Below are 24,449 nucleotides of genomic sequence, written 5' to 3'. Positions count from 1 at the left end.
AACTGTCACGATCAGCCATGTAACGCCGGCCAGGGTGGCCGAGCGGTTCTAGGCGCTACAGTCTGGAACCGCGCGACCGCTACGGTCGCAGGTTCCAATCCTGCCTTGGGCATGGATGTGTGTGACGTCCTTAGGTTAGTTAGGTTTAAGTAGTTCTAAGTTCTAGGGGACTGATGACCTCAGAAGTTGAGTCCCATAGTGCTCAGAGCCTCAGCCATGTAACGCGCAGGCAATTCCGTACAGATGGTCCTTCGTTGGTCTTTAGGAACCGAGTGGGCATAACTTTGAGTACCCCAACTTGTGGACGAGTGTGTCAGGACTACCATCTGTGATGTCCAGGTGTGCAGCGAGGTGTTCGACTGTACGAGTAATTCGATCGTCACCTCGAATGAGAGTGCCCTCAAGTTTCAACATTACAGGAGTCACAGCTGTGTGCGAAATGCTGACACACGGGAGATCGGACAGATTTCCGTGACCTTACTGCGATGATGACAGACGACCCGCCCAACGACTCACCGTGCTTTTGTTCACTGCCAGGTCTGCGTATACATTCTGCAAGCACCTGCGATGCTTTGGTTTTCCGCCAAAAGAAACTCACTGACGGCTCTCTGTTTGGAACGACCTCCGTTACAGACGTCATTTTGAAGGCTACGTACTGACCTGCCACCTGTCAGAACTTTATGAAACTACGGGGGCTCAAGCGGGAATGTTTCACGATATCCCACAACAGACTATGAATTTTTTCAACCAAAATTAGCCGAGAAAAAAAAGTTTCATTGCGTAATGAACGCTCATTGTACTTAAAAAAAGATTTTTGATCTCTGTTTAGGACATGAGGCTTACTTACTAAGGGTAGTAGTTAAGTTTTTATCAACACATCGAAAAAATAAAGAGAAGTAATTATTTGTTTTAAGTTCGTAGGCACATACAGCCAGCGTCGATGTAAATGAAATTATTTTGGGTATCAGAACGCACCTAAACCCACAAAACACCTAAGCAACTAAAATGCCGACGTTTCGATCATCTTTCCAGTGGGCCTTTTTTCAGGGCGACTGAGACTATGGAAATAATCAAATGCTCCAACAGCTTGAACAGAAAGTTTGGCTACAAGGTACCGAGGACCTGACTGCCAGCGATCGCAATCCATGTGTTAGCCATGTAGCAACTCCACATGACTCAGGGTTCAACAGTATAGACAAGCGGCAACAAGAGAACTGCCTTGCAGCATTAACGTCTCGCTGCGGGACAACGTTACCCCTGACTGCAAGCTGCCTATTCACATGCCAGAGTAGCACAGGCAACAGCCTACCGTATAGTCAACCCTCAATAGCAATCATTACTTCTAATTGTCCAGCGGCATCTCAGAAAGTAACGTCAGTAGCTACCTAACGACCGAAATAAGAAGTATATAGGGAAAGACCACATCCGAATCCAGTAGTTGGTCTCTCTGTAGACGGCCGTTGTAAAGACGTTCGAAACGTCGGCGCTTAGTTGCTTTAGTATTTCATAATGACGCGATCTAATACCTGAAATATTTTTATTCAAATTATTTATTAGCAGATACAAGTTTGCAGTCCTGGTGAAAATTGAAAATTCCGTGTCACTATACCGTAGCGCTCCGCTCGAAAATCCAAAACAAAATAACGAAGTTCGTTGATAAAGTAGAGGTAGTCTGCGTGAGGACGAAGTCACATTTCTTCCGAGAGTCCAAGTGAAGTTCCCTCAACATCCGTGTGACGCTTTCGTGTGGTGTGTAACGACTTGTTATGATATTAACAGCACTTGTCTGAATTTGACGTCTGCTGTTATGCACGTTTGACAGCAGTCTTAATGCTGGAGCAATACTCCAAAACTGGTGGCACTACCGACTTGCACGATATTTCTTTCAGAAATGCCCCGCTTTTTAGCAGATCTCTCCCAAAATACGGAATTCATCAACGTTTAACTATTGTTGCCATTCATTCCACCAAACAGGATGTTGTGGATTGACAAGAGAGCCAAAGGCACGCGTTTTAGCTCACGCAGGCTGGAGTGAGGTCTGGAACAGGACAAGGAAATTAGACTAGCAAAAAAGGACGTAGCTGTGGAATACTTAGCTTTAATCCATAAATGGTGAACATCGCTCTTGACGGTACATGTTTTACAGCATCACTAGTAACTGGTAATGGCGCCTTGCTAGGTCGTAGCAAATGACGTAGCTGAAGGCTATGCTAACTATCGTCTCGGCAAATGAGAGCGTATTTTGTCAGTGAACCATCGCTAGCAAAGTCGGCTGTACAACTGGGACGAGTGCTAGGAAGTCTCTCTAGACCTGCCGTGTGGCGGCGCTCGGTCTGCAATCACTGATAGTGGCGACACGCGGGTCCGACGTATACTAACAGACCGCGGCCGATTTAAAGGCTACCACCTAGCAAATGTGGTGTCTGGCGGTGACACCACACAGGAATTCTGTCAAAAGTGTTCTGTAGTTTCTTAAGTCACCCAATGGCAATGTTTCCTTGTAGACACCAATATTGTCAGATAGTGTTGCCGACTCATCTAGCTCTTATGTGTCGGCGAATCATCGCGTGCGAAAGTGTCGTATGGGCTATGGATAGGTTCGAAAGATGTATGTGGCTTTGAAACTACGAGGGTGGCTTGAAAACTTCTCGGAATGACCTCGACAGGTCAGCGCTAGCGCAACGAATTGTTCACGTGATATTCATTGGACTGTTGCCTGTAAACAAGTGCCACGTCAGTGCTCTTCGGAGAGAGCTGTGGCGATGATGTGGTTCTGTTGTTCCCGCGTAGTCATTTGCGAAAATGGAAAAATCGAGATTCGAGCAGTGATTAAGTACTTCGTAAAGAAAGGTATAAAAGCAAGGTATAAAAGCAAAGGACATTCATGCTGATTTCCAGAATACACTGGCGGACTCTGCTCCATATTCAACTGTTGCCAAGGGGACAAATGGATTTAAATTTGGTCGTGAGAGCTAAGATGATTCGCACAGTGGTCGGCCAAGATGTGTCACCAGTTCAAAAATCTTTGCAAAAGTGCACAAGATGGTCATGGAGGATGGCCGACTGAAAGTGCGTGAAATTGCTTACGATTGCCAGATGTCATCTGAAAGGGTATCTCAGATCTTAACAGAAGAATTAGAAATGAAAAAGTTATCAGCAAGATGGGTGCCGCGACTCTTGACGCTCGCCCGCACACATGTGCCGTCGCCATGGCAAAATTACACGAACTAAGTTATGACTTGTTGCCACACCCGCCTTATTCACTTGACATGGCTCCGTCAGACTTCCATCTGTTACCAAAACTGAAAATTTTTCTTGTTGCACAAAGATTCACTTCAAATGAAGAGTTGATAGCCGGAGTTCACAACTATTTTGCAGGCCTGGAGGAAACTCATTTTCGTGATGGGATCAAGGCATTCGAACATCGTTGGACCAAGTGTATTAATCTACAAGGAGACTACATTGAAAAATAAAAAAGTTTCAGTGATGTAAGTACTTTTTTTTCAATTCCGTTCCGAGCACTTTTCAAACAACTCTCGTATATGAGAAGCATCGTTTCAAAAAATACTAAATACAGCCGAGGTAAAATTAAGTTTACTGCGTTTTCACCCCAATTGTGGCATGCTCTTCAATGCTGTTGTTTCAGGGCGCTTCATTTCAAATTCTTTCCTGTCGTAATTTTGCGCTGAAAAACATGTACACCACGGCCGACGATTCGAAACATACTATGTTAAGACATGTTCCCCAGATTGCGTTATTTTCCCAATCTTTTATTGGGTGTTCCCGCTGTTTTCATCCTGTAGCTCACTGTGTGGTGTTGATTGTACGACTGAGCAAAGTCGATTACCACGGAGGGCTGTTTACCCGTTGGAGATCAATCGAAAGGAAGTAGAATAAGAATTAGAGCTGCGAAAACTAAAAGAGAGTGCGTAAATGAAGCTCAGTAACAACACCTGATGTATTTTATGAATGATCATTTTCAGTGAAAAGTGTAATGTCGGTGCATTGATGTATTACTCTTCTGCGGAAGGTGGTATAAGTGCATGCTTTTACACTTTGACCGAGCTTCACTATCTGTGGTAATGATGTGAGGAAACGTATTTCGTCTTAGGTACTTCAAACGAGATCCACATTTAAATAACTTTTAGCTACTTTATAATCACAAAGAATGCAGATTCAAGGGTGGAAGAATCCCAGTATTTTACATGGATAAAGCAAAAAATAAAGTTCACAGCATACTGAAGACAATGAAAGAAAATAGTAGACTCCCAAACCACGAAGAACTGGAAAGCATTATGCAGGAGAGTGCCATCGAAATTCCAATGTTGTGTCGTGTGAGGTAGGTTAGAGTGTTTTTTTATAATACTGGCACTAACTCCATAAAAACTCAGAGATTTATCAGGCTTTGGGAACTGTGAAATTTCTAGGCAAAGAATGGTTTGTAAGAGACTAAAAGATGCTTGCCAAGAATTTTAAGATACTGGATGGGATTAAAGAAATGAAGAGAGTTATTCTGAAGAAAGTTGGGCAGTATAACGTCAGAGTAAAGACAGAGCTGACTTACAGGTTCGACGACTCTCAAAGCGATACGCAACGCTTCTGAAACCAGAATTGGCCAGGTGCGTGAACCTCCCGCAATAGATACACCGAAGGTACTACTTGTCACTAAGAAACTGGAAGTGGATAGCCTGTTGAAAACAAGAGGCTGATAGTTTGCAGTTTTATTTTTCGGCACTAAACATCGATGCGTGATCTGCTGAAACTGGTAGGCCGACTCATGAGGACGATGACAGAGACTGTTTGCACGAGGAAGAGGGACTAAGCGCAAGACTTTAACACATCGATCACTATCAGCAACATGTTAACAACTTTTTTCCTTACGTGATGGGCTATGTCCAACAATAAAAGTAATAAAAATCGAAATGAACTTTTCAAATTCTATTATGTGAAAACATGTTTGGATCAAAACGTATTTTGTTCAAAATGTATTAAGCGCAATTTAAAAATTGAAATGGTGCTTTCATGCATTGATAGAAAATTTCCGACATGGTTAATTTCGGAACATAATCTAAATACCTAGGTCCTACCGTCGAGAAATTTGAACTATTTCATTTGATTGGTAAGTGAAACGTTTTTTTCGCTTCCAGTAAAATTTGGGTGCGTGCACATAATACGATTTTAAAATATGCTCCACAAATGAGACGACTTAAACGCATTGTCTTGTGAGAGCAATAGTAGCTAAGTGATACGATGATTTTACAAAGCAATGGTACCAACCTAAGTAATACGAATAGAATAAAATGTGTAACACGAATTGAAGGGAAGAATTTTTTCCGTTCTCACACTTGGCACCAATTTCCTTTCTCCCATTGTCTTCATGATGGTTGTCAAGATTCTGCAGATGTCCATTCCGATACTCTTCCGCTTGTGCGCTAATAACAGACCTGCCAAGTTCATTCACTTCAGACAGTAACAATGAATTGACTTGATAGTAATAAAAAACGAGTTCTGGCGAAGAATGCAGTCCCGCTTAGCGTGCTTACTTCACGGAAACAAATATACACACGCTGTACATGACTCATTTTAACCGGAATAGTCTTCTTGACGGGAGCTTCTGGCGCACTTGTCTTAATGTCCATATCTCATATGTAATGACTCCTCCAAAGGAGGATGTCGAGAGGTGGTAAAAAATGACCAAGACACACGTCTGCTTCATATGAATACGGACTATCACAAGAGCTACAAAGATTGGTACTTGCATAGAAAAAATAACTGCAATTTATCTTCAACATAAATCAAGTTCATACGAAAATGCAGTTCTTCAGGAAAATATTCTGTGCTTTGCACTCCTTCCTTTCCATTTATTACCACATACTATCCACATTAATACATCCGTAAATAACCAGTCGTTTCCACGTCTCATATGGCCTCTAAAGTAAAACAAGTTGCTAGAGGAAGACTTAAATAGAAGGGAACCTGCTTTTCGCAGCATTATGATCACAATTTCTTGCCTTCATGGCAGCTACCTTCTGGAAAATATTCACTTTCTGTATTATGTTCGTTGTCATAAGTCGTACTTGCTAGCTAACACAGGCTGTGATTATCGTGTGGTTGCGCGCTGCGGAATAGCCACGTAAGACGTGTGAATTTCGCCAGCTGACGTCATTTTCAGTGAACGTCGCCCAGTCGCAAAGGTCGCTGAAGCTGCACTTGCTGGGCAGCGCATATAAAGTTCCCAAATAGTTTTAATGCGGAAAGCGTGGTGGACCAGTATCTTTACAACTCTCCGAAAATCTGTAAGCTCAAACTGTCCAAATCTGCCCACGCCAAGCAAGCTGATGTCAGACTGCACGAAACGTGCAAACAATTCACCGCCTGTTTCAAAAACCTACTCCTGTTGGTAAGCCCCATCTCCTGACTGCAGTCGCTTCACCAACAATTCGACGGGAAACAATTGCCTACAAATAGAGATCGAAGTCCTCCACATCGGTACAACACCCACTCTAGGGCACTCGACAGGCTATCCCGAGGCTGAAATCGAGAGAGGGCTTCCTCAGAGCAACCGAGGTCTAAAAGTTCAGCCTAACGCGGGGTGGTCAAATGATAAAGATCACTGGAGGGAGCCATCCAAAGAACAAGTTCCAGGCCACCTCGAAAACGGGGCATTTGGAAATCCATCAACAGACTTTGGCCCAGAACGAAAAAGATACAAGAAGAAAAATGCGGATGCTTAGTGTGGTGTCACCGCCAGACACCACACTTGCTAGGTGGTAGCTTTTAAATCGGCCGCGGTCCATTAGTATACGTCGGACCCGCGTGTCGCCACTATCAGTGATTGCAGACCGAGCGCCACCACACGGCAGGTCTAGAGAGACTTACTAGCACTCGCCCCAGTTGTACGGACGACTTAGCTAGCGATGCAACACTGACGAAGCCTCGCTTATTTGCAGAGAAGATAGATAGAATAGCCGTCAGCTAAGTCAATGGCTACGACCTAGCAAGGCGCCATCACCAAGTTATATTGAAATGATAATACTGTATCAACAAGACCAATGTTCCCCAATTGTGGATTAAAGTTAAGTATTCCAGCAGCTACGTACTTTTCTTTATAGCATTCATTACGTATCCTGTTTCAGACCTCACGCCATCCTGCGTGAGCTTATAGCGTGCATTTCGGCTTCCTCAAGCAACACGGTGTTGGCACTTCTGCCGACACATCACTTACTACCTTGTGACCACGGTTGTGGTGAGGTCCAGAAAACCCAGTAGGCATGTTCCTGTCCTGTTTACCCCACTTAATGTCAGCAAATCCTAATGCAAATGACGGCGCCCAGTTCTGAACTGAACTCTCGTAACTAATAAACTCTCTTTTGTAATACATAATTTTTTATATGTAATTTGCGCTATGTTTTCCAGTTTTTAACCCGGTATTTATGAAACGAATAAAGGTACCATGGCCGTCATTGCGCGATTTGTATATATTCTTGAAATATAAGTTCTAGAAGTGACTTCGGGATTGAGCGTCTTTCATTCAGGTTTTCGGGGTGCACGTGCGTCATATTCGCTCCGACTAGACAGTCCTGTGATGATTGGCACAGCATATTTTGTACATAACGCAGAATCTTAGAACTTTGCAGATATGTTCTGTAAACTGTAATGTGGAAGCAATGTAGTTTGTTAACGGCCAGATTTGATACAGAAATAGCCATTTTGAACTCATTTTTAGAGCACAAAATGCTCCAGAACGAATAATTCACTCTGCAGAAGTGTGCACAATATTGTGAAACCTCCTAACAAACAAAAAATGTTTGAATAAATCATTTTGGTTATTGGCTGGAGGTACCCTGAAGAGGACCGCTGTAAAGTTGTTCGGAACGTCGGCATTTTAGTTGTTTCGGTATTTTATAATGACGCAGCCCAGTATTCAAAATGACTTTATTGATATTGACACTGGCTGTGAAAGGCTACGAACTTGATTAAAATTGAGTTCCGAACAGATGAGTCGTCCAGCTCCGAGACAGTTTTAATCTGTCAGGACTGTCTGTATTACACCAGACAGCTAACCGTAGCAAACTGCGATTCAGACAACAGATGTAATAGCAGTGCCACCAACTTTGCAAAAAAATGTTGTGCCAGTTGTATCTTTACTTTCCGTATTGTGGTGGTAAAAGTCTACTGAGAGACCGCAGATGTCCCCCTCTTCACATGCCACAGGAATTTGCTGGCTCGGCCGTAGTAAGCATCTTCTTCTACTGCTGCTGGGAAAGCATTGCTTCGGAGGCTCATGATCAACACGTGAAGTGACTTTACAGCCAGAGGAAAATGAGTTCCGTAACTAGTCATGATCTGAGACTGTTTAATAGTAAATAAAATACTTATTTGGTCCCCGCTGTTCTTCGTATTCCCCGCCGTAACACACGGTTGCAAATGGATTGTGTTATTCGTGCGAATAGTGATGGTTTTAAACAAGTCTTCCGCAGCGGTGAGGCAGCAGGTTGTTATCCCAAAGGTGATCGGTTCAGTTCTCTGGTGTCAAATTATTCTCTTAGGGCTAAAAAATATTATTTCCGTCCCTAATAATTAGTAACGTCGTTGCGAACCTTGGTGACTGTTTCCAAACGCTGAGGCAAGGAAGTATACGAGGTACTGGATGTAAGACACAGCACCGTTACAAGCCACCACAACCGTAAACCATGTTCTACATTAGTAACGTTGAGGCAGAAATGTAATTTTTCTTACGATATAACGTGTGACAGCGCAGGCTCTCTCGGCGATTTTTTTTTTTTTTTTTTTTTGTGTTAGCAGAAGAGCCAACACAGTGTTACGAGTGGAGGCCGAAATGCACCCGTTTTAGCTCACGCAGGCTGGCGTGAGGAGGGAAGAACTATACTGACGTGAGGTCTGGAACATGATAAGTAATGAGACTTCAGAAAGCGGACGTAATTAGTTTGATAGTTAACTTTAATCCATTAATGATTAAAGTCGCTCTTGACGGTACATGATTCACAATATTATCTGTTCAGAATACATTCTTGAAGATAGTAATTATAGTAACTGAATATGGCGCCTTGCTAGGTCGTAGAAAATGACGTAGCTGAAGGCTATGCTAAACTGTCGTCTCTGCAAATGAGAGCGTATATAGACAGTGAACCATCGCTAGCAAAGTCGGCTGTACAACTGGGGCGACTGCTAGGGAGTCTCTGTCGACTAGACCTGCCGTGTGGCGGCGCTCGGTCTGTAATCACTGATAGTGGCGACACGCGGGTCCGACGTATACTAACGGACCGCGGCCGATTTAAAGGCTACCACCTAGCAAGTGTGGTGTCTGGCGGTGACACCACAAATTTCATTGATGAAATCTTCTCGCGTTATCAGCCGAGTCGCCGTCGTGTGTTGTCGCAAGGTTTCGACGAGTTTTCCACACTTTATCTTCTGGCGAAGTCTTCGCCCGAAGATGGCTTATTAAGAAACTCATCGTAAAACTGCGACACCACGGCACTACCACTCGAATGATAAGGCGAGAAGATTTCGCCGACGATGTATTCCAGTCTCCCAGGGTTCGTCGTTGGTGGCACCTCATGGCGTGTATTCGAACAATTTTATGTATTAAAGCAGTGGTTTTCAAAGTTTTTGATCTGAATGTAAATACCTGCGGCTCCTTACGCACACGACTTCCGACTCGAGGTATGCCACCAATAATCTTAAGTTTCTAAAAAAATGAATAAGAGTACTTATTTCTTTACTGACTATTGACAACACATTTGAATCAACTTGAAATGTTATTACATCTTATTACTGCAAAGAAATCAATGGGGAGGATGGGCTTGCTTCTGCAACACCAGTTCTTAAAATCTCAGGACAAGATCGGAAGCTGCGACTAGCATCTAATTCTCCACATTCATTCGCTATCTGAATTTCGTGTTGACAACTGTCAGTGCTGGAAAGGCTGCCTCACAGAAGTAGGATGTTTGCAAAATGTGTCAAAATTAGTAGGACCCTTTTGCCTACTTGCGGATGCAAGCTAAACTAACCTTCATACTGACTGTTACTGAATAAACATGCCCTAAATAAACTGGGGAAGGAGACACATCTCTCTCTACAAAATAGACAACACATCTGCATGTCATAAGTAAATTCCATAATGTGACATGCTCGTAATCCACCAGATTATAATGATACTACTCTTAAAGTGCGTAGTGGTGGTTTCAGAAAGAACATTGTAGTAATAAATCGATGAATCTTTTTTTATATATTATCTAATAAGTCAATATCCTTGACGAACACTCCATTATGCACAAATTACTTACTGCTATCCAGTCATCAACATAAACCGCTTCTTGTCAGTGCTTCTCTGTAAGGATAACATTTTTCAGAAAGATGATCAGTCCTGGGACCGAATTTCGTTCTTTTTGCGCGGATACTGCTCAATCATAGTCATTGTGTATGCGACTTTACGAGTTTCATGTATGTGAATAAACCCGTGTACATGTTAGAAACGTTTGCGGTAAGATGCCTTTGGCCTATTATAAACTACAGAATTGAATTCTTGCCTCTACCATTCTTCGCTGGGACTGCTTGTTCCAGAGTGTGATACCTTGATATTTAGCTTGACGCCAGACTTTGTGGTGGTCGCACATTGTCTTTCTTTCGCGTTTACCTTGTGACCTGGATGCGGATGGTAGGCGGGGAGGGGAGGGGGGGGGGAGGTCTGGTTCTGAATCCCGACACATCTTCTTGAAACGAAACACACTTCTACAATCCACTGCTTGCCAAGCCGATCCCGGGAGAAACGCTCAACTATCTCTTCTATTGGCTCAGGCTAATAAGCAGTACAAGAGCCGGTCGACCAAGTGTTTTGGTACCTACTTCCGTGGATGAATTACATTTTCTTAAGAGTTCTCCCAGTAGATCTCAACCTGGCTTCTGATTCTCCTATCATTAGTTTTATGTGGGTATAACACTTACATTAGCTGCGAATGGTTAAGCCAGAATATTTTACGGTAGTTACTGTCTCCAATGGTCGGCAGCAGTGTAACCGAAAAGTGGTGGATCTCTTCAAATACTTATGTGCAACACGTTGCATTTATTTTCACTCAGGGTCAAATTCTGGTCCATGCACCACCCGTTGATCCTCTGCACATCTTCCTTCATTTCACTACGGTTCTCTGGCACGGCAACCTCCCTTCAGACAATAGCATCATCCACGAATAGTCTCCCGTATTCTCAAACAGTATCCCTAGATCAATAATATAGGAGTGTTATAGGTACAAACGAAAGGGGCGAGTATTGGATGGACAGTGAAACAAGCAAATAATTCTAATAAATACAGGTCCAGGAACCAGTGGTCTCCACAGTATGACGTATTACGACTGAGTAAGTGAACATCCAACAAAGTCCCAGAGGATTCAAAATGCAGACATGCAATTGAGGACAAACACGATCAAATTTCCGTACCATCGTTCTGGTGAAGGCAGGCTTCAGCACATCTCTCATTGGCGCTCGTTCAAGACATTCTAGGCGTGTTCAAAATCCCCTGGAAAACACTGACAGTGCGTTACCGTTGTTCATTGACAGTATCAACGGGGCTGGAATACCCCAAAGTTATTAAATATCCCACACAAAAAAATTAGACGGGTTTATAGTATTGGCGAGCCACGATCGATGCGCTTGTGGAACATTCCTGCTGCATATTCTCGAACGGCCACATGAAAGTCTGCACGTGTACCATCATACATGTACCACAGACACATCCTTTCACCTCAAGGTGCAAGGGGTGGACAAGAATATGGGAACACCACAAACACAACACATTACCATGCCTAATACGGTATGGAAGAACCGTTGGCGTTCAAAAGTTTCCAGTCGTCTGGGGAGGGATAAATACAGGTCCTGTGTGGTTTTCTAGGGAATCTTATACCATTCTTTGTGAAAACCTTCCCTCCAAAGTAGACCATTAAGGCTCAATCACATAAGCTTAAATACTTTCAACGTACATGAGATTTTGACAGAAGATTCGAACATGTGGAATGTTTGTGCCAAAATGATGCCAAAAAACCTCAGAACTGAGCAGAACAACAATCTAAGATCTTCTTGAGAGGATTGCTAATGACCACCAATGATTCACCCCCTTGATCACAGGTGATGAAACCTGACTTTTGAGTGCGATCCGTAGACGGCGAGGTGAGGAATGGCACACTGGGACACCTCCTCGACAGAAAAAAAACTCTAATTAGCAAATGAAAGATCAAAACAACGCTGATTTGTTTCTTTGACAGTAAGGGTATCGTGAATAAGAAATTTTTTCCTCCAGGACGAACTGTCAACTAAATGTTTTACGAAGATGTTTCGAAAGGCTCATGAAAAGGGTGAATACAATGAGACAGACAGACCAGTAGATGCTGCATCATGACAACGCCCTCATGTCACACGGCCACTTCCAACACGGAATTTTTGACCTCAAAAGGCATTCTGTTATTGCACATCCCCCTTTTCACCTGATATGAGTCCTTGTGACTTTTTTTTCTTTTTCCAAAATTGAAAACTGTCATAAAAGGATGCAATTTTGGTACTCTGGAAAACATTCAAAAGAACTGACTGATTTGTTAAAGGCCTTACCAGTTGAACTTATTCAGCGCTGCTACCAAGGCTGGGAACAACGACTCCGCCGGTGTGCAGCTTCAGAAGGAAACTACTTTGAAGGAGACAATGTTGTTCGAAAAAAAATAAAAGCTTTGGTAGATAATACATGAGTCTTATTACTTTTCTCGATCACCCCGTATAGAAGTCGAACACCGTATATTAACCCGAAATAATAGCGGCACTGTAACGCTCCATTTGAGTACTCCAGAAATTAGTTTTACATTTCTCAGTTTTGTAGAAGTAGAGAGCCAAATACCAGCCGAACTGGCAACTTCTCGCCCACCGTCGAAGGAGCAGAGAATCACACGGCGCTCACTCATGGCTGTCGGTGTTAGCGTATGCTCGCGGGGACGCCCTGTGTGTTGATATTCGGAGGACGCTCGGTGGGATTCCCTCACGCACCGGGCAGCAGCGGGAGCACAGCGAGTATGCTGTCTGGCTGGCTGGCTGGGCCCTCTGAAGCCCCGCGCGGCCCACACGTGTCACTATGGCAGGTAATCGGTGAGCGACCCGCACCTCCAGGAAGCGACTCGCAACCTCACCCGCCGTTCGTGGTTTTGCATGCACCACTGCAGCGGCTTCCGCGACGCGCGTGGTTCCTGTCACCCGAAAGAGTGCAAGGCCGACGGGTCTTTCGGCTAATGCTTCTTGCTGAGTCAGTTGCGTAACCCTAGATAAAGATGTTTCCCAGTGATAACTGACGCGAGTTTGCAGCACCGTGTGTTGATTTTCGGAATCGCTGCTTTCTGTAGTTGCACGTTTGTTATGGCGGTAGTAGCACAGTTCTGTTTCCCGTCGGCAGTTAGTAAGAAATAAATTCCCTCGCAGTAGCTTGCTTGAGTGACAGGTGTCAACCGCGCGTCTATATAGGGTGAGGCCAGGAGAGGAGGACCACTGGGTAAGGCGGACTAGTGACGTATTTCACAAATGAGCCACTAGAGTGCAGCTCACGATACTTGTAGGGAAGCTCTATTGTGAACAAACGTGGTGCAACAGTGTTGCTGTTATTTCCGTGTTAGTTCTGGAGAAACGGTTACACTGTCTTTTCTGGTAAGCCGAAAAGTTTTGTCGTGTTGTTACATAACTTAATACTTAAGTTTAGTTTGCATAATATTGACACAGCTTCTTACTGCGAGCTTGAAATCTATAGGCATGAAGCTAACCCAAAATGGCCACAGAGTTGGCTACCTGCAGATAGAAGTCAGGGTGGTCCATCTGTCCCGGACGGTCGGGAGAGATGGACCACAATTAAATTTAGCTTCACGGAATGTGGAATAATCCCACTGATTATGGCCGCAGTCACAGACACTCCTTATTCGTGAGAAGCTACGTTTGTTCCAACAAATGGAAGAGCAGAATCTCACACGGGCCAACTAACAACTTCAAAATTCATCAAAGAGCAGATTTATCTGCACAAATCAGATTCCTCCACTGACACACCTTCGGACACCACTCGTACTGAACCTAAAACTTCCAAAATTACCAATTCAAAACAGGCTACTCCTAAGTCAACACCGACAAAACGTTTGGAAAAAATATCACCTGTTCCTTCTATTGGTATATCCATGAATTTTAAGAGGAAGGCAGCAACAGTATCCAAAGTGCTGAACTCGGCTGGAAATAGTGAAACTGTAAAGAAGAAGAGGGATGAAAAAAAGGAAACATAAAAAAGGCACAACATATATCACCAAAGGAAAATATTGGTAAAGAGAAAAATAGACCGTAGAAGCTAAAAAAGAAAAATACTGCAAATAACCCACCGTGTTCATCACATGCTGAAAGCTACAACACTCATGGCATTGTAGAAGGTTACGAAAGCAACATTGATGAATGCTATGAAGATGATTGTGTTGGGTGTCGTGAAATCTACTCCGTAACTAATAAAAAAGGACGATTGCATTCTGAATGTTTCCTGTTCACGATGGCCACGTGAGTGTTGTTCAACATTTGGTAATAAGTGCAGCTGCTGTTGTGAGGGAAAGTTAGGCTAAAACTTGCACAGACCAGTAACCCATTAGTAAAGCCAATGTTCAATCAAGACTTATAATAAACTGATAGAATTGTTTTATACTAAAATGTTTAATAGTATAATTCTGTATTCATTACAAATAAAAATATGTAATTTTAATTGACTCTTTTCTTCATGTATAGCCATTTTATATGGTTCTCCCAGTACACTGGTCCATCTCGCCCATACACTCATAGGAGTGTATGGGTGAGATGGGCCACTCACGTATATTTTTATTTTATCACGTTTTGTATTTTCAGTGGCAGTCCCTCAGCGATGTGTTGTACTTAAATTTTTGACTTTGTACACGAACATGCTGCCATAAGTCAAAGGTGTGAAAAACACAAATTTTGTACTGAAGAAGAAAGTGGTCAATCTATTACGGATTCACTCTACGTAAAAAGTAAATGTCGAAACACCAGAAGATGGAGACGACAAAATATACGAATATTTTTCTGCTGTGACTTGAGGAGCAAGAGGAGGAGGAGTCAGACTTGGGTTCTGATCAGAGTGATCAAGGAATCAGTAACGTAATTGCAGGCGATCATACCAGTAAGTCAAACAGGACAAATTCATCATCTGAATTTTATTATGGAAGGAGCGAGAAATAAGATGGAACACAAGAATGTTTCGACAAAATGTCCGTTCTCCCGCAAGTAACATAATCATCCTTCTTTCTGAAAGCAAAGGCAGGACTCGTTCCGTGACGACTCCGATAGCATTCAATTTCTACCTTGAAGACGACATAATGCGAATTATTGTTTCCACTACTGACGAATGCATTGAAATCATCCGTTCAACATTTACCAGAGAAAGGAAGAGATTCAAGATTGATAGATAGCATAGAAGTAATATCTTTCAACGGTATCCTTTATGTCATTGGTACGATTCTTTGTGCAAGAGAATGAATTTCTAGCAGTTGTGGGTAACTCTAAACGTAGTATGCATTGGAATGCTGTTTTTGTACTGTGAGTGAGAATAGATTTCGTTTTCTGTACCTATGTTTGCGTTTTGATATAGTAATAACTATTAATTCTCTCTATTAGAAGATAAATTAACTCCAATCAGAGGAGTATTTGAATTTATTATTAGTAAGAGTCTTGTAATAGTGGAGTAACTGATTCGAAATTCGCTAATAGCAACTCCTTTTCCTTACATTTATTACAGTTCTGTATTTATTACCAAGTGAAAGTTTTAACTAACAAATACCGAATCAAAATTTTCAATACGATTATATCGGTTTTTATTTACTGGTTTTATGAAAATAACATGTGATACAAACGTGAAATCCGTTATTACATGGAAAAACAGTGTTCATCAGTAACACTGTACAATAAAAGTATATAGCTTCTTATCAAATTCTGATTCATTGTGAAGACTCATATTTTTCATGCCATTAGTTATTACAAAGACGAAAATGTTTTTTTTTTGTTTAAAAAACTATTCAGTGTTCGCAGTTAACATCTAAATTTGTTAAAAACTGTGGAATTTAAAAAAAGGTTGCTACTAGTGACTTCACGATTAAGAGACTCTTATGCTACACATTCAGCTAGCGTCCATTACGTTAATGAAAAAATTTTTATACCTGAAAGTGCTTAGAAATGTGCTAATCTGGAAAACGCCTTTGAAGTTCATTTGTATTGATCTTACTCAGTAAAGCAATTATAACGCTCAGAGTAAAGCAATGTACCAATGATATAAATGAGTAACCGATAACACCAGAAACAATTATAATTGAGGGTCCACTGCATGAAAAGCATAACTTTGTAAGAACACGTGAAAATATTCAAATGGTTCAAATGACTCTGAGCACTATGGGACTTCACAGCTACAGTCATCAGTCCCCTAGAACTTTGAACTACTTAAACCTAACTAACCTAAATACATCACACACATCCATGCTCGAGGCAGGATTCGAACCTGCGACCGTACCAGTCGCGCGGTTCCGGACTGAAGAGCCTAGAACCGCTCGGCCACCGTGAAAATGTTACTTGTACGTTAGAAATAGGTCAATGTATTTGATTACCACCCCTCTTTAACATAGCTAAGGATCTCTCAGTTAAACGGCAGGCCTTCAATCCTGGTACACCCATTCCTAGTCGAAATAGATACTGTGCCGACAGCTAACTGGACGTTGCCTCCACTGGATCCCATTTCAGCTTGCAGAATTCTAGGAGATGGTTCGATAATGAGTCATAAAGGAAAAGGACAAAAATGACAATGTCTTGGCACCAGAAACAAGAAATTATTTACGTATGAAAATGATACTACAGTCCATCTTTGAAACCTATTATACAGAATGTACCAAAAGGTATGTTACAGGTGTGGTAGTTCGTATCTGGGTACCATGCAAGCATATTTTGCTAATAAACGTATGTTCGCATACGTTTCGTTTGCGTCTCTGAAACGTGGAGCAGCACATCGGCAGTTTCGACCGCAGAAACTAGCCAAGGAGGAAAGGAGGCAATGTAAACTGCAAACGCTCCGAGAACGTTGACGCGCAAGTGCCTCCGATTCGAGTCTGTACCATACAAGGAGCAGAGGGCATTGCACTGCGAGATCTGAGTGTTTACCAGTGGTACTGCTTCATTTGTCACATGATACGTACAACACTGCACAGTCTTACGAAGATAACGTAGTGTACACTAGTGTCTTATGTTCCGTAGTTTCATACCGTAAACAGTTTTCAGTCATTCGTGAGGCAATCGGGAATGAACAATGGCGGATGTGTACACAGCTACAGAGTATACCGACGCGCTTGTCGTTTACGGGGAAGCTAGAAAGAGGCTTGCAGCCCTCATGAACTTCAACCCAACAGGCGTCACCCAGCCCGCACCATATAAAGATTTGAGAGACGTTTAAGTGAAACGGGCAGATCAGGTGCTAGCGGTCCTCAATGTGGACGCCCGCGGACACGCCGTACACCAGTCAGCATTTTTCAGAGCAGCCTTGTACGAGCATCCGGGCTGCAGCACACGCCATAGGCTAGAATCACTTGGCATTGTGGCTTGTTCTGCATGATGAGCACCTTCATTTCTAAAACTTCAGAAGGCTCATGTGATGACTCAGAACGACTTTCCTCGTCGTGTCAACTTCTGCCGATGGCTGCTCGAGCGAAGTAGGTAGGATCCTCATTTCCTGAAATGTATCCTGTTTTCTGATGAGTACAACTTTACCAGGGATGGCATGTTCAACACCAGAAATAGCCATGCTTGGGCGGAAGAAATCCTCGAGAGCTCCATATCAGAGGCCACCAAGTCAGTTTGCTGTCAATTTGTGGGCAGGGGTCATTGATGATCTTGTCATAGGTCCGTACCTCATGCTATGCGTGCTGGTGATTCCAATTACCTTATATTTCTTCGAGGAGACTTACCAAGGTTGTCTTTGGAAATCCGTCTTGGGATGTGGTTCCGGCAGGATGACGCCACAGCACACGTTGACACCGTGGTACGTGGCCACTCGAGTGACACCTGTGGCAACAGATGGCTTGGACGTGCAGGCCGAGCAGCCTGGCCCCTCGCTCACCGAACCTGCGACCATTGGATTTTCATTTCTTGGGGTACATGAAAACCCTGGCGTTCGTGACACCCGTGAAGTCACCACAAGATCTCGTGGCACGAATACAAGTAGCAGCTGGAGTCATTTGAGATACGCCGAGAATCTTTTCAAGGGCTCGGCAAGCCGACATCAGGCATACACGAAATGAAGCCAAGTTGGTTGCGGTGGCATTGAGCACCATCTGTATGTGAATTAAACTGGTATTTAGTAAGCCGGCCGTGGTGGCCGAGCGGTTCTAGGCGCTTCAGTCCGGAACCGCGTTGCTGCTACGGTCTCAGGTTCGAATCCTGCCTCGGGCATGGATGTGTGTGATGTCTTTAGGTTAGTTAGGTTTAAGTAGTTCTAAGTTCCAGGCGACTGATGACCTTAGATGTTGAGTCCCATAGTTCTCAGAGCCATTAGAACCATTTGGTATTTAGTAAAATTAATGTACTGAGCATTGTTTCCTTTACTCCTTGACTGGCTTGTGTGGTTCAAATTGCTACGTCCTCCTCCACATTTTAGAGACGCTAGCACGCAAATGAAGCGTTCTGTAACAAAAGTTTATTAGCACAATTCGTTCACATAGTAGCCATATACCAACCACCATGTCTTGTAATACACCTTCTGATACACTCTGTATAGACATCACAGATCAAAGTGCGTGGATGTTTTTTCTTGCCACCCGCGACATCCGTGATTTCAGTAACGGTGAAAGCTTCGTTTGACCTTTAGCCTTGCGTGTTCTTCGCTACTCCGCAGAAACCGCGTTTCGTGAGCGAAAGTACGGGGGCCTGCCTTGCCTACTGCGCTGTGTAGTCACGTCGCTGGTAGTGAGACGTCATCTGGGAATTAAGACGCACGCCGCCAGACCGCAAACAGCTGTCTCTCGCCATAACGCACAATCTGCGGTTCGTCAAGGCTATCCGTCGTTTTCTTGGTCCACTTTTTCTTCTTTCTATGTTGCTTTCGCATCAGACAAATCTGTTCCTTTTCCACTAATTTCTCTCTTTCGCTGTGTTCCAGGTTGAAGGACAGTAGACGCCGCAGCGTGAAGCAGCAACGAGTGCAGAAACGTCACATCTAGGCGCCAGCGGTGAGTACCCACCCTCCCACTTGCATACTCTTATACGCGGGCCTTGAGCCCTCCCCCAAACACACATATGCAAGTGACGGATCGCAGCGATTCGTCGTCTGGTCGCGCGATGAGTCTGTAGACCGCATGTGTGTGGCCAAATCACAGATCGCAGCAATCGATCACTGGTCACTTGGAATTCGCATGCAATCTGATGAAACGAATGCGACGAATCGGCCCTATGCGGCTACCAGGATGCAACCCTCCCTTGCCTAGTTCTTAAGCGTGGTTGTGTAGTTTTGTCTCGTTCGCTATGCCCACTTGGATAAAGGCCTTTTTACGTTACAGTTTATAGATATTCAGGAAGCACAAACCAAGTGAAGCTGAAGGAATTGTCACATCAAGAAACAATACCAATACAAAAACACTTACACCGTCAGATTTTTCAGTGATTACCACTTTGAAGCTTGTGCTGTAGAAGTAGAAATGCGTGGGAAAGTTACCAGTAAGTCACAATACGCCGTACTGCAGCTGGTGATTCTGAGTTATGTATGAAACGATCAGACGCATTATAAAGTGAACTTTTAAGCACGATGAAGTACAAGGGGCTTTCAATAAGTAATACAACACTTCCTTCCTCACTGGCTAACAGAAGACCATAAAGAGCAACGAAGCACCATCTGTGCGGAATTGTTTGCGCGTTACGACGCAGATCGTGAGAATTTTTTGTCGGACATAGTCACGTGCGATGAAACATGGGTACAACACTTCGAACTGGAAACAAAACAGCAATTCAAGGACTGGCACAACACCACCTGTCCTCCGAAGAAAACGTTAAAAGACGTACCCTCGGCCGGTAAAGTCATGGCTGACGGCCTTCTGTGACTGGGAAGGGGTTATTCTGTTTGGTGTCCTCCCTCTCGGTGGAACAATCGATTCTGAAATGTATTGTGCTGCCCTCAGGAAACTGAAGAAATGACTTGAGAGTGTCCGTCACTACAACGAACTTCTCTTTGTCCACGACAGCGCAAGGCTTTATTCAAGTCTTGCGCACCCTAGAGGATCTCACAAAAGTTCACTGGACTGCTCTTCCTCATCCACCCTACAGTCCGGGTCTCGCATCTTCCGAGTTCCACCTGTTCGGCCCTCCGCGGGAAACTGTACGTGGGTGACGGGGAGCTTATTGATGCGGCAATTTCGTACCATGCTGGCATGCAGGTCGTCCCAGAAATGCGGCGTAAGGCCGTCACATAGAATGGTGATAATGCTGAAAAATAGGGTTTTGTAGCCAAAAGAGTGGAGTAATATCTTGCATTTGAATCCTGAATAAAGCCAATCTGCTTTCAGAAAAATGTTTTGCATTACTTATTGAAAGCCCCCTCCTAATATTGATCATTTAAATGTTTGGGCCATACCCACATTCTACAGTTAAACTTAAGTCCCTTTTCATTTGGTAAATTCTAATTCTTCCTCGTAAAATTTACAACAAGAGCTATAGAAACCAGCAATGCTGCCGCTGGTAACATTTCTATACATACATCGAGATTGTGAAGCCATTGTGTCAATATTTGTAGTTAGCTACAAGGCTAATAAATGATGTAGGAATCTTGGACTTGAAGGAGTACTGGTGAAATATACTGATAAAATGTACATAACACGCATGGCGTAAATAGAAAATGTAATGTGTTCTGTGACAGCCTATATTCCCAAGAACAACGTTCCGAAGCAACTATAATAAATTGTAATTTGTATTCAATTTTTTTTACAGACATCTTTCGACATATCGAGTTCAACTGCCACTGCTGCTGAACACAGTAGTTTATCTTTCCTGGCAGCTGTTTACAGCACAGTGCTGTTTGTAATAGCGGTTGAAGCTGCTTGCTAAATCGACTTGAATGGCAGGGGCAAAGCCAGCGATCGGCTGCAGGCGATATCGCTAGTGATTTCTCTCTCGTGTGTGGGGCCGTTTACTCTTTTCATATCACAATCCTATGAATTTGAAACTTGGTTAATGTCATACGATATTCCCTTTAGAACGTGCGTCTGTTCGGCAAGAATATTTTCGAATGGACAATCCGTTCTCTGCAGCCAGCGAAGAAATATTTGTGTAACTCTTCCACATTGCTTGAGTTAGGTTTAAGAATTGTTGCACCACACTCCGAGTAAAAAGCAAAATTCGAGTTAGATAATTTCGTCGACAAGGATTAAAAACGAAATGTACAGTCCTTGTAGTTGCGTAAATATTTTTCACATTTTCCTTCCAACTCTACAGCTAAAAATGGTAATTACTTACATGGAAAAGTAGTTCGTCTATCACTCAACTTTGGTGTCAGACGGTGACGCGAGCCTTGTGAAATAAGACTTAGTATACTGTTCGCAGGTCTGGGTGTAACTGTTCCTCATGACGCTAGTGTGGGGGACGTAATAAGATACTAAGGCAACAGGCGACAGTCAGTTGCTCACACGTTTGTTCCATTAAAGGCATATACACCGAGGTGACAAAAGTCATGGGGCAGTTTATTGCCTCAGTCGGTATGAGCTATGAACGGCAGTGGTAGGCGAATGGGCTTCAGATTACGAATACGGTGCGTGCTGTTTTGCTCATTGGGACATTTACACACTCGTCAGTTTCTCTCTGGTGGCGCTAGTTTCTCAAGTGGTTAATACGGCATGTTGCTCTCTGGTGGCTGGCAAATCGCACAATCAGTCCCAGCTTGACTTATAGCGGAGGTTTCCCGTGGCCGTAAGGCAAATGCCGGACTTCAATTACCACTGCGCCAAGCCTCCTGTAAGATAAAAAATAAACCTCCCCCGTGCCCGACCAGGGTTTCACCTTATCAGGTGAAAGCCAGAACTGGAAGCCCCTTCGCAAATATTTCCAATTGGGAAACCCTCTGCCTCACTACCAGCCTGCTCGGATACTTGGCTGAAAAATAGAAAAGCTATACAACAGCCCACCCAACTTTCAGGAGTAGAAAATGAAGACTGAATTGAGAAAAACCAGGATGGTACACTCCTATAGCCGTCTCCTCTATTCACATTGTTTGAGTGCTTTTACATGGCATTGGCCTCCCTGATTTTACGCATCACCATTAAAAATGACCGAGCGAGGTGGCGCAGTGGTTAGCACACTGGACTCGCATTCGGAAGGACGGCGGTTCAATCCCGCATCCGACCATCCTGATTTAGGTTTTCCGTGATTTCCCTAAATCACTCCAGGCAAATGCCGGGATGGTTCCTTTGAAAGGGCACGGCCGACTTCCTTCCCCGGCCTTCCCTAATCAGATGAGACCGATGACCTCGCTGTTTGGTCTCTTCCCCCAAACAACCCAACCCTATTAAAAACGGTCAGTTGCGCTCCATCCACTTGTACAACATTGCTTCACTGTATTTTTTTTTAATCCTGTGGTTTCTTTCTGTGTTCTTTTTGAATATTGTGTTTGTGCGTGCGCAAGAAGTTGCAAGAACAGAGAGCAACATGGTTTTATGAGCCGCACGTCACCTTGGAGACAAGATCGGCCCCGCCGCATAGCTGATGCAAATCGAGGCCCGGTGACCTTTCGGTCCCTTCGCGACCAGCTGGAGTCTGTTAAACAGCGGGGCCGCGTTTTGTGGGCCCAGACAAAGAAGCACGTCCTCGTGAATATGCAGGACCGCCTGCAGTGGGAAACCGGGCTGCCGCGCACATCAGTGGGCCCGTTACATTCTGCCGAGTGCTGCGAGACGTCAGGCGGCGGCATTGTCTCCTGGAGGTGCGACAGTAGCCGTGTGCTTTCTTTGTCCTGACGCCCAGCTTCCTGTTAACAGTACTCAGGCCGCGAGTATGTCAACAAGGAAGTGGTGAGGATCCACGAAGATCCCGTGCCGTTGGATTTGTGCGGTTATCTCATGGACGACGCTGTTCACCTCTATATACTGAACTATGAAGAACGCATGCGTCACTGAATAGAGGTCGACCCACAGGGAGGGGAACGCCGAACATTTCACACGGCATTTCAAATGGTGGTATTCACACAGGCTGTCAACGGAACGAAACGTCCCGAGAAGAAGTTTTGACGTTCATGGGGACGGGGAACTGGTGGGTGAGGGGGGGAGAGGCAGTGTCTGCTAATATCGGACGTTAATGGTGTCTCACCTGCTGTATAGTATATTTTATTGTTTCCAGTATCTGATCAAAAGTATGCGCACACCCCCATATAAAGCGGAATTGAGCACCGGATTACAGGAGAGGCGGACTCGTCATTATAAAAGGATTGCACTTTGGGTGCAGAAGTAGTAGCAGCATAATGAGTCGATCAGGAGAGCTCAGCGACTTGGAATGTTGCAAGTCATTGGATGTCACCTTAGTAACAAATCCACCAGCGAAATTTTAACCCTTTTACATTTCAACTTGATAAGTGTATCCGTTCCTGAGAAAGAAGGGGTTTAAACAGTCGCACAGACAGACAAACAAACCGACAAACTGACGACAAAGTAATCCTCCAAGGGTTCCATTTTTTCGAATTGAGCTACGAAGCCGTAAAAAGGAGCAGTCCCTTGATAAAGTTGAGTATAGTTTGGTAATTAGTTTTCTGGATCTCAAGGGAAGCAGTTCTTCAACAATCGTTTCTCAATAAGTGCAAGTGTACGCCAAAAGCAGACACAATGAAACTTCCTGGTAGATTAAAACTGTGTGCCGGACCGAGACTCGAACTCGGGACCTTTGCCTTTCGCGGGCAAGTGCTCTACCAACTGAGCTACCGAAGCACGACTCACGCCCGGTACTCACAGCTTTACTTCTGCCAGTACCTCGTCTCCTACCTTCCAAACTTTACAGAAGCTCTCCTGCGAACCTTGCAGAACTAGCACTCCTGAAAGAAAGGATATTGCGGAGACATGGCTTAGCCACAGCCTGGGGGATGTTTCCAGAATGAGCGGAGTGTCCGCTGATATGAAACTTCCTGGCAGATTAACACTGTGTGCCGGACCGAGACTCGAACTCGGGACCTCTAAGCCATGACTCCGCAATATCCTTTCTTTCAGGAGTGCTAGTTCTACAAGGTTCGCAGGAGAGCTTCTGTGAAGTTTGTAAGGTAGGAGACGAGGTACTGGCAGAAGTAAAGCTGTGAGGACGGGGCGTGAGCCGTGCTTGGGTAGCTCAGTGGTAGAGCACTTGTCCACGAAAGGCAGAGGTCCCGGTCCGGTACACAG

General features: G+C 44.0%; 1 protein-coding gene across 1 annotated transcript in view; it reads left to right on the top strand.

Annotated features, from left to right (window-relative positions):
- LOC126457095 (myosin-VIIa) overlaps window positions 1-24,449 on the top strand; it is a 463,049-nt gene that overhangs the window by 126,581 nt on the left and 312,019 nt on the right. Inside the window, exon 2 of the mRNA XM_050093124.1 lies at window positions 19,211-19,280. The gene's annotated coding sequence lies outside the window, so the exon portion shown is untranslated. The remainder of the gene's footprint in view (window positions 1-19,210; window positions 19,281-24,449) is intronic.

Source organism: Schistocerca serialis, chromosome 2 (assembly GCF_023864345.2).
Source record: "Schistocerca serialis cubense isolate TAMUIC-IGC-003099 chromosome 2, iqSchSeri2.2, whole genome shotgun sequence".
Classification (NCBI taxonomy): Eukaryota; Metazoa; Arthropoda; class Insecta; order Orthoptera; family Acrididae; genus Schistocerca; species Schistocerca serialis.
This window is presented reverse-complemented; position numbering and strand designations above follow the sequence as displayed.